Source organism: Scylla paramamosain, chromosome 36, assembly GCF_035594125.1.
Source record: "Scylla paramamosain isolate STU-SP2022 chromosome 36, ASM3559412v1, whole genome shotgun sequence".
Lineage (NCBI taxonomy): Eukaryota > Metazoa > Arthropoda > Malacostraca > Decapoda > Portunidae > Scylla > Scylla paramamosain.
Genome location: NC_087186.1, coordinates 8561473 through 8571907, shown reverse-complemented (window position 1 = coordinate 8571907; position 10435 = coordinate 8561473).

The window sequence follows — 10435 nt, the reverse complement described above, 5'->3', positions numbered from 1 at the left end:
AGAGAGAGAGAGAGAGAGAGTATAAAAAAGATAGTTCCAGGATGAGTAAATTGAAGCGAGTTTGTTGAGAGCGGAAAGCAACAATCTGTCGTGGGCTGGGGAGCGAAAAATACTGCAATAAAGAACAACCCAGCAGTACCTGATCGAGAAAGAGAGAGAGAGAGAGAGAGAGAGAGAGAGAGAGAGAGAGAGAGAGAGAGAGAGAGAGAGAGAGAGAGAGAGAGAGAGAGAGAGAGAGAGAGAGAGAGAGAGAGAGAGAGATTACTATACCCTCCCTCATGCTCGTTCATTTTCCTTGCTTACCTACAGAGAAAAGAGGAAAAAGTTAGTAAAATATTATGAAAAAACGACAATGAATGGACGAGAGAGAGAGAGAGAGAGAGAGAGAGAGAGAGAGAGAGAGAGAGAGAGAGAGAGAGAGAGAGAGAGAGAGAGAGAGAGAGAGAGTACAAAGTTACGCCCTTGTTGACCGAGTCGTAACCCGGCCAACCCCTGCACGCTGAGCCCAAAAAATTCAGCTGTAATCCTGCTGCCCGCCTGCCTTCCCCCCACCGCCCTGCCTCCCTCGCCTGGCCCAATTCAAAAGCAGACTCCACGACCATGTGCGGCCTCGTAAAATTACAGCCGTGTCGCGCCAGCCAACGTCACGGGCAGCCAAGATATATCGTCATACCTGTAGTAATAAAATAACACACACCACCACCCTTTCTCCCTTCCCCCACGACCCGCGCGGAAACACTATCATACCGCATATGGAGACCTCGAAATTTATACACTTCCCTTCGCTTCCCTTCACTTCCCCTACCAATACCAGGGCCTACGAGGGGGCTGGCACGCACTTAAGTACCTGGTGTAACTTGGTGTAATAATATTGGAGTGAAAGGACGAGTGTTGTGTTGAAATGGGAGGAAGGTGTGTGTGTAATATTCATACGCCAGGCCGCACGGTGCAGGGAGCGGAGATGCAGTGTTGCCAGACGACCCCCAGGAGGGAAGAGCCAGTAAGGAAAACATTTCTGGCGTTGTTGGTACCGCTTGAGCTTTCCTGAGTGTTGCCTCAAGTGTTTCCTGCGTCCGCGGCATGACTCCTGGATTTCCCCGTGTGAATGACGCTTTTCTTTACTTGCTTACTGCCTTTTCTTACTCTGCTTGCTTGCTTGCTTGGGTCCTTGCTTAGAGACAACCCACATACAAGCACACACACACAGACACACACACGGTTGTCAAAACGTATTACCCAACCACAAAAGCAACACACACACACACACACACACACACACACACACACACACACACACCACCTCCCTCCCTCCCTTCCTCTCCCACACACACACACACACACACACACACACACACACACACACATTCCACACACACACCCTTCCCACACTAAAAACCTACCCAGAGATTAGAAAATAAAAGAAAAATGAAAAACTAGCAGCTTCAACTTGCGAGGCCCAACACTTGTATTGCAGAGCGCCCAGAGGAATGTTCTTAATTGCATTGTTATGTTGCGGCGTTGTGAGTGTGAGTGCGGGACGAGAGACCGAGAGAGAGGAGAGAGCGGGAGGTTGGAGGTGAGAGGGAGGAAGCATGAAGGGAGAGCGAGGCGTAAAGGTGAGGCGTAGAGATGAGAGTGAAATGAGAGTATAGACTAAGCACTTATCATTACATCTCTGCCCATTTGTTTTGTATTAGATTCACTTCGGGGGAGTCCCTTTGAACGAAATATGTACTTGATTTTAAGCAAGTAAAAGTGAGACGTAGAGATGAGATAATGAGAGATGAGAATATAAATAACAAGCACTAATTATTGCATCTGTTTTTTTTTTTTAAGACGCACATTTGCGAGTCTATTAGCGCGAAAAAATGCGTAAATGTGAGGCGTGGAGATATAATGAGAGTGAGATGATGGGAGTATAAAGAACACACACTAATCACTACATCTGTGCTTTTTATTAACAGACGCACTTTTGGGAGTCTCTAAGCGCGAAAAATGCACCTGGTTTCATGCACATTTCCCTGGTGAGGCCGAAACAGCGAGAAGGAACGAGGGAGGTGGGGAGGAAGGAAACGGGAGAAGGAGGAGCAGGAGGAGGAAGAGGAGGAGGAGAGGGATGGCAGAATGTCGCCAGGGGTATGAGTAAGATCCGTTTTTCTAATCAGAATGCATGAGAGCCTGTTATGCTGCGGAGCCCAAGGAGACCATCTGTTGACGCCAGGCTGGGGGAGGGAAGGGAACCAACACGGGAAGGCAAGCAGGAAGAGATACAAGGAGAAAAACGGTGAGAAGGCAGGAGAGAGCAAGGCAAGGAGGAAGATAGAAGGATAAACGTGAGGAGACAAAGAGAATGGGTGGAAAGGAAAGGAAGAAGGGAAGGAGGTAAAAAGATAAAAGGAAGACAAATAGAGAGGCTGGAAAGGAAGGGAGGATAAACGTGGAGACAATGATATTGGGTCAAAAGAAATCAAGGAAGGGAGAGAGAAGGAGAGTGTGTGGAAAGGAATAAATGAATAAAAAAAAGATAAATATAAAAGGGCAGAGAAAAGGAGAATAATGGGTGAAAAACAATGAAGGAAGGGAGAGAAGGACAGTGTGTGGAAAATAAAAGAAATGAAGGAAGAGAAAAAAATGGGTGAGGAGATGAAGGAAGGGAGGAGATAGAAAGACAAAAGAGAAGAGATAGATAGCGGGTGGGGAGAAATGAAGGGAAGGAGGGAGATAGAGAAATAGATAGATAGATAGATAGATAGATAGATAGATAGATAGATAGATAGATAGATAGATATATAATAGATAGATAGATAGACAGATAGATAGATAGAGAGAGAGAGAGAGAGAGAGAGAGAGAGAGAGAGAGAGAGAGAGAGAGAGAGAGAGAGAGAGAGAGAGAGAGAGAGAGAGAGAGAGAGAGAGAGAGAGAGAGAGAGAGAGAGAGAGAGAGAGAGAGAGAGAGAGAGATAGGTCCAGAAAAAGAATAAAGGGAAGAAGAAAAGGGAAGAAAGAGAAAGAGAGAAGAGAGGAGCTGGGAAGGAGAGATGGAAGATAAAGGAAGACAGAGAAACAGAAAGAGAAAAAAAGAAATAGGAAAGAAAATAATGAAGGATGGAAGTAGACAAGAAAGGGAAAGAAGGAAAGAGGTAAAGAGGGAAGAGAAGATAAAAGAGAAAGGATCGGAGGAAAGGAGGAGATAAGACACTTTGAGAGAGAGAAAAGGAAGAAGAAAGATAGAGGAGAAAGGGAGAGAAGAAAGAAGACAGGAAGGGCGGCAGAGGGGAAGAGAGATAGAAGAAGAGAAAGGAAGGAAAGGAAATTGAATCGGCAGGAAAGAAAGATAAAAATACACAAAGGGAAACTAAAAGGAAAACTGCAAGAAATCAGAGGAAAGGATGACGTGAGGGAAGAAATAAAAGGAAAATAAAAAAAGACACTTACCAGACAACAATCTCACTTTCTTTTCCTGTGTCTGCTCTCTCTCTCTCTCTCTCTCTCTCTCTCTCTCTCTCTCTCTCTCTCTCTCTCTCTCTCTCTCTCTCTCTCTCTCTCTCTCTCTCTCTCTCTCTCTCTCTCTCTCTCTCTGCGTGCAAGGACACTACATGGTAATTACTGATTTGAGAAAGAGAGAGAGAGAGAGAGAGAGAGAGAGAGAGAGAGAGAGAGAGAGAGAGAGAGAGAGAGAGAGAGAGAGAGAGAGAGAGAGAGAGAGAGAGAATGAGGATATGAAATGCTTCCTCAAGCCAACCTGAGCACATGAATGAAAATCTCTCTCTCTCTCTCTCTCTCTCTCTCTCTCTCTCTCTCTCTCTCTCTCTCTCTCTCTCTCGCTCGCTCGCTCGCTCTCTCATTTACATTCCCTTCTGAAAGACGATTGATCAAGAGAGACAGATAGATAGACAGACAGACATATATATATATATATATATATATATATATATATATATATATATATATATATATATATATAGAGAGAGAGAGAGAGAGAGAGAGAGAGAGAGAGAGAGAGAGAGAGAGAGAGAGAGAGAGAGAGAGAGAGAGAGAGAGAGAGAGAGAGAGAGAGAGAGAGAGAGAGAGAGAGAGAGAGAGGAATATTTGGCAACCTCACAAGTTTATGGACACGAACACACGAACACATACACGCAGAGAGAGAGAGAGAGAGAGAGAGAGAGAGAGAGAGAGAGAGAGAGAGAGAGAGAGAGAGAGAGAGAGAGAGAGAGAGAGAGAGAGAATGCACCACATCGTCTCCCTCCTTTTCTCTCGGACCAATAAGTTTCTGTTTCAAACTTGGATATTTAAGTTGAAATGGTTGGCCAGCATATTCCCAAAATCTCTCTCTCTCTCTCTCTCTCTCTCTCTCTCTCTCTCTCTCTCTCTCTCTCTCTCTCTCTCTGCTTTCGTGTATAAGTCGGAAATCAAAGTATAAACAAAGAAACGGCAGCGAGAGAGAGAGAGAGAGAGAGAGAGAGAGAGAGAGAGAGAGAGAGAGAGAGAGAGAGAGAGAGAGAGAGAGAGAGAGAGAAAGAGAGAGAGATAACATTTCCACTGTAATATTTTCACTACATGACCAAACCAGTACTTCTCAAACCGATTCTCTCTCTCTCTCTCTCTCTCTCTCTCTCTCTCTCTCTCTCTCTCTCAATACACCTGCCTTTCTCCAGCCGACTAAATGAACAATTTGCATCTCATCTACATAACTCTGGGTAGGCTGTCATTTATTTCAGAAGGTCTTACACAGAATGTTAGTCCGTCAGCCAAACAGACAGACACACACACACACACACACACACACACACACACACACACACACACACACACACACACACACACACACACACACACACACACACACACACACACACACACACACACACACACACACACACACACACACACACACACACACACACACACACAGAGAGAGAGAGAGAGAGAGAGAGAGAGAGAGAGAGAGAGAGAGAGAGAGAGAGAGAGAGAGAGAGAGAGAGAGAGAGAGAGAGAGAGAGAGAGACTGGAGATATATAAACTGAAGAAAATGGATGAAATGACTGAGGTGGCTGCAATATTCTCTCTCTCTCTCTCTCTCTCTCTCTCTCTCTCTCTCTCTGTTATTTATTATATTTCATTTTCACTCCTACTGTTATTGCTTTCACATTGGTTTCCCCCACGACTCTCTCTCTCTCTCTCTCTCTCTCTCTCTCTCTCTCTCTCTCTCTCTCTCTCTCTCTCTCTCTCTCTCTCTCTCTCTCTCTCTCTCTCTCTCTCTGTCTCTCTCTCTCTGTTCGTGTCCGTGAGCGCGCGAAAATTCATCCTGTTTTCTATTCGTATCTTCAAAGGTTACAGAAAACGGGTCACCGCCACCGACGCTTAATCTAAGAAAGTGAACTTAGCCATTAACTGCGAGGAGGAGGAGGAGGAGGAGGAGGAGGAGGAGGAGGAGGAGGAGGAGGAGGAGGAGGAGGAGGGGTAAGTTTGGTGACCTTGCAAGTCTCCAACGCCTTTCTGTGCTTCCTCCTCCTCCTCTTTTCCTACAACTTTTGGCTCTTCCTTCTCTTCCTCGTCCTTCTCCTCCTTCTCTTCTTCTACTTCGTATTCATCAGTATTTTCCCTTTATTATATTTTCCTATTTCTATTTTTTTTTATCCTTCGTCTTCACCATCTTTCACCTTTTCTCTCTTTCTCCATTTTTTGTCTTTATTCGTCGTCGTCTCCTCCTCCTCCTCCTCCTCCTCCTCCTCCTCTTTATCTTCATCGCCTCCACATCCTCCTCTTCTATCTCCTTTTCCATGGTCCTCGTCTCCTCTCTTCATGCTTCCACATATTTCTCTTCTTTCTTGTCCTTCTCTTCGTTCTTCTGCTTTTCCTTGACTTTTTTCACGTTTTTTTCCGTCTTCCTCCTCCTCCTCCTCTTTTTCGTCTTCGTCTTTTCTCATACTGCTTCTCAACATTTTCAGCTTTCTTCCCTTCCTCTTCCTTTTGGTCTTCTTCCTTGTCCTCATCGTGTTTATATGTCTCCTTCTTTTCCCTTTTCGTCTTATTCTTCTCCTCGTCTCTCTTTCTTTTGTTCTTTCTCCTCGTCCTCTTTTTCATCCATTTCCTTTTCCCCTTAATTTTATTCTCCCTTTTTATCCTCGCTTACTTTTCCTCTCTTCGTCTCTTGTCCTGCGTCCTCCTCATCTTCTCATCTTCCTCCTCCTTTTCTTCCTTTTCATTTCCATTTTTATTCTCTTCATATTTTTTTCCTTTCCCTTTTCATTCAAACATGCTTCTCCTCCTCATCTTTTTGTCATTTTTTTCCTCTCCACTTCCACACTTTCATTGTTCTTTCCATCTCCTCTTCCTCTCACTATTCTTCTCCTCGTATTTTGTCTCTCGTCTCCCTCGTCTCGTCCTATTTCTTTTTGCTTTTCATTCCCACGTCATTCTCGTTCTTTGTGTTCCTCCTCCTTTTCCTTTACATTTCCACATTCTCTCTTTCTGTGTTCCTCCTCCTTTTCCCTCTTCATTCCTACATCCTTCTCCTCCTCTTTCCTCTGTCTCTCCTCCTCATCTCCTCATCCTCCTTAATATCATGTTATTTGAGGAAAGAAAACACACAGCGCCAGGAAATGCATGAAGCTAATTATACTAGAATGAGAGGTAATCGTGAAGGCCTTTTCTGCATTAATTTGAAGATAAGGAAATAAATTGGCTGGCCAGATAGATAGTGGTGAGTGGAGAGAGGGGGAGGGGGAGGGCAGGAGGGAGGAGTGGCGGGACTCTGCCAGCCGCGTCTTGTAATAAATAATCGACTTTTTCTATGATTCATCGTGTTTTTTTTTATTAGTGGTTTTACTTTTTTGTTTTTGTGTTTGTTTCGTTTTTGTTTCCCACATCCTCCCCTTCCATCTCCTTTCCCACGGTCATCGTCTCCTAGTGGTTTTACTTGTTTTACTTGCCAGGTTTTCTTTTCTAATCTTATTCTTATTTTATGGTTTGTCATTTTTTTTTTATTGTGAGTGGTATTATTGTTCATTTATTTTCCTTTTCTTCTTCCTTTCCTACAATAATTGATACATAAAATACAAACCTCGTCGAGAGGGATAAAGGTGCGACTTGTCAAGCTGTGCAATGTACTGATCAGGTAATGAAATGATGATCGTGAGAGGAAAGGCAACAGTTTTGTACACTCGGAAGCTGTGTGATGGACTCATAATGTACCTGTGATGCTGAGCTACTCATGGCCATTTCTTGAATCTAGTTTTCATGTACTACTGAAGTAGTGTGGTGTGAAGAAGCGCTCTGACTCAAGCTGAAAATATTCTTTGATGACTTCTTCCTCCTCATCCTCCTTGTTTTCCGCTTGATTTATTCTTCTGCAGGGTCAGTCAGTTTTGCTCTTCATTCACATCTTTCATTACAACAGCTACTTTTTTTTCTCTGATGAGCTTTTACTTCACAAATTAAAATTATTTTTGCTTATTTATTTCTAAAGGTCATATGTATATATATATATATATATATATATATATATATATATATATATATATATATATATATATATATATATATATATATATATATATATATATATATATATATATATATATATATATATATATATATATTTTTATTTTTTTATTTTTTATTTATGTTAATGATATTGTAAACTAAAAGCAAATACTATTACATAAAAATTTTATTCAAAAACTTTAATTTTATTCCTTTGTTGCTGGTCAAGTAATATATCCATATTCAGTGTTTTAACTAAAGGCGGTGCTGCTCCTTCTTCTGCTGCCCCTAACCTGTTTTTGCTTGATCTCTCCTAACTTAACCTGCTTGAGTTGTCAGGGTCAGTCCGTAGAGTTGCCAGGGTCAGTTCTTAGAGTTGCCAGGGTCAGTTCGTAGAGTTGCCAGGGTTAATTGCCAGTGTCAGTTCTTAGAGTTGACAGGGTCAGTCCGTAGAATTAATTACCAGGGTCATTCAGGTTGTTGGGGAGGGTAGGGAGGTGCTGCACACACACCTCCCCTCCTCCCATGAGGAGGATAGGGAGGTACTGCACACACACCTCCCCTCCTCCTCCACTGGGCAGCTCCATCACCATACTGTGTGTTTTAGGCACACATGGTGATGGAGTGGATGCTCCTTGAAGATTTTTGTAAGTTCCGAGAGGGGTTCGAACCTATGCGCCTCACATCCCTCACGCCAATCTTAAATAAAGTGCATCACTCTACCCACTGGTAGAGGGTCCTTTTTTTTTGGAAAGTAGTCTATTTCCCATCATAATTATGTTCAGTGTTAAATAATTATGATGTATTTTTCATCCGTACATTATTCTTTTATTAATTAATTATTATTATTATTTTTTTTTGTGTGGGATTTGAACGCTGGCATCCAACACTATGTTCCTAAGACCATCCCTCTGTCCACTGGGCCATGGGAACTCCAGCAGTTACTAGTAAAGAAGATATATTTGAACACAGTATTTCCCTACCTGTGTTCATGCCGCACCAAAAGTTCAATAAGAGTAGCTGCTGTCGATTTCAATGTGAACATTCGCTATCACAGTAGTCGTCATACGACGAAATCAAGTATTGTGACTCGTAGGAGTATCAATCATGGCGTGAAAATAGTAGTATGTGAGATGAAAGAACTTGAGAGCGGTGGGGATTCCTTGGGTCTGGAGCCGCCTGTGGGAACCCTTCCCTGTGTTGTGTAGTGACTGGCACACGTGCTGCTGCACCACCACCACCACCACCACCACCACCACCACAGCACACCATTACACTTGTCCATTCTGCACGGGAAGGACTCAGCCCAAAGACACACGGATTGCTTTCTTCGTAATTCACGTCCAGTTTCAACATAGAAATCAATTTAGATAATCCCAAAAAAGATGGCGACCGTTTCTTGGCAGCCGAGTGTCCTTGACGCAAGCGCTCACTTGTTCTTCACTGTTTTTTCTTCTTTTCCTCTTTTGTGTTAAGTGGAAATGTAATTTATTTGTTTTAATGATTTGTAACGACGCTATTTTACAGCTGATCAGCTTCCTATTTCCTTTATCAGTGGCATTGTTATTTCCTTTCCTTCTTTTCTCTTCTTCGTCTGTTTGGTATCACGTGAAAAGGACAACTGATTCCTTAATTGTCTGTAACGACGTTGTAGTTTTATTAGTGGAATTGTTTTCTTCTTTTTTTATTGTTTCCCAGTTTACGATTTACGAGTGTTATGTGAAAAAAATATTACATTTTCTTTCGTCTTTTCCCTTTGTATTAATTTCTACGCTTGACTTCACTTACTTAGTTCACGTTATAAATAAGGAAGGAAGACTATTCTTTTAATTTTTGTTACTGGTCTGTTTTTTCCATTCGGGCGATAAAGCATTAATCTTTACTCGCCCTTTCCCTGTTTTCTTCTTTTTTCCTTTGGCAAAGATCGAAGTGAGAAAAGAGTGTTTTCTTCTATATAGCGCTATTTTATCATACCAATGGAATTTTGCATTAATACGCTTTTATCTAAACATTTCCTTTTTTTGCTTTGAGCCTTTCTTTTACACAGAGCAAATAAATGTAACAAAGAAAAAAGGCCAACAGGAAAAAACAACCAATTTCATACGACTCGTCCTCACTTTGCTTTCCCTCGGCGTAATTATGCGCCGGTAATTCCCCTCTGAATCCAGTCTGTGCATTACTTAAGATGGCAATCAGTTAATGACCAATTCTTCTTACAATTTCCCACTGCTCTACTCTTCCAGCATAATTACGCGCTCACTAACTTCCTGTTCTCATTTCCCGTTGACCTGTGCATTACTTAAGGCGGCACAAGGGGGCAAAACTAATTTTCTTTACATTTTGTCATTAATACTTTTTTCAGTATAATTATGTACTAATCAACTCTCTTCTTTCCTTCCCCGTGAACCTGTGCATTAGTTAGGATGACCGGCAGTACATAACTATTTATCTTTACGATCTGTCATTGCTCCACTTCTTCAGTATTATGCATCGACTCACTTTTCCTCTCTTTTCCCGTGAGTCTGCGCATTTGTTAAGATGGTAAGCAGAACATTGCTAATTTCTCGTACAATTTGCCGCTCCTCTACTTCTCCAGTATAATTATGCATCCAATGACTTCTTCTTCCCTTCTCCCACGAACTTGTGCTTGAGTTAGGGTGAGTGGCAGAAGGTAGCTAATTTCCTTATGATTTGCCACTCCTCTACTCTTCCAGTACAATTATGCATCCACTGACGTCCTCTTCTAATTTTACGTTCGAGTTGTGTGCCCCATTTAACCAGTATCGTGCATTGACTACTTCCCTCTTCTTCTTCCCCGTGTGCATTATTTAGGATAACCGGCAGTAGACAACATAATCTTCTTACACTCTGTCACTCTACCTTTGTTTTATGCATTGACTGACTTCCTCCTGTCTTTCCTCCGAGGCCCGTGCGTTAAACTGGTCCTTAT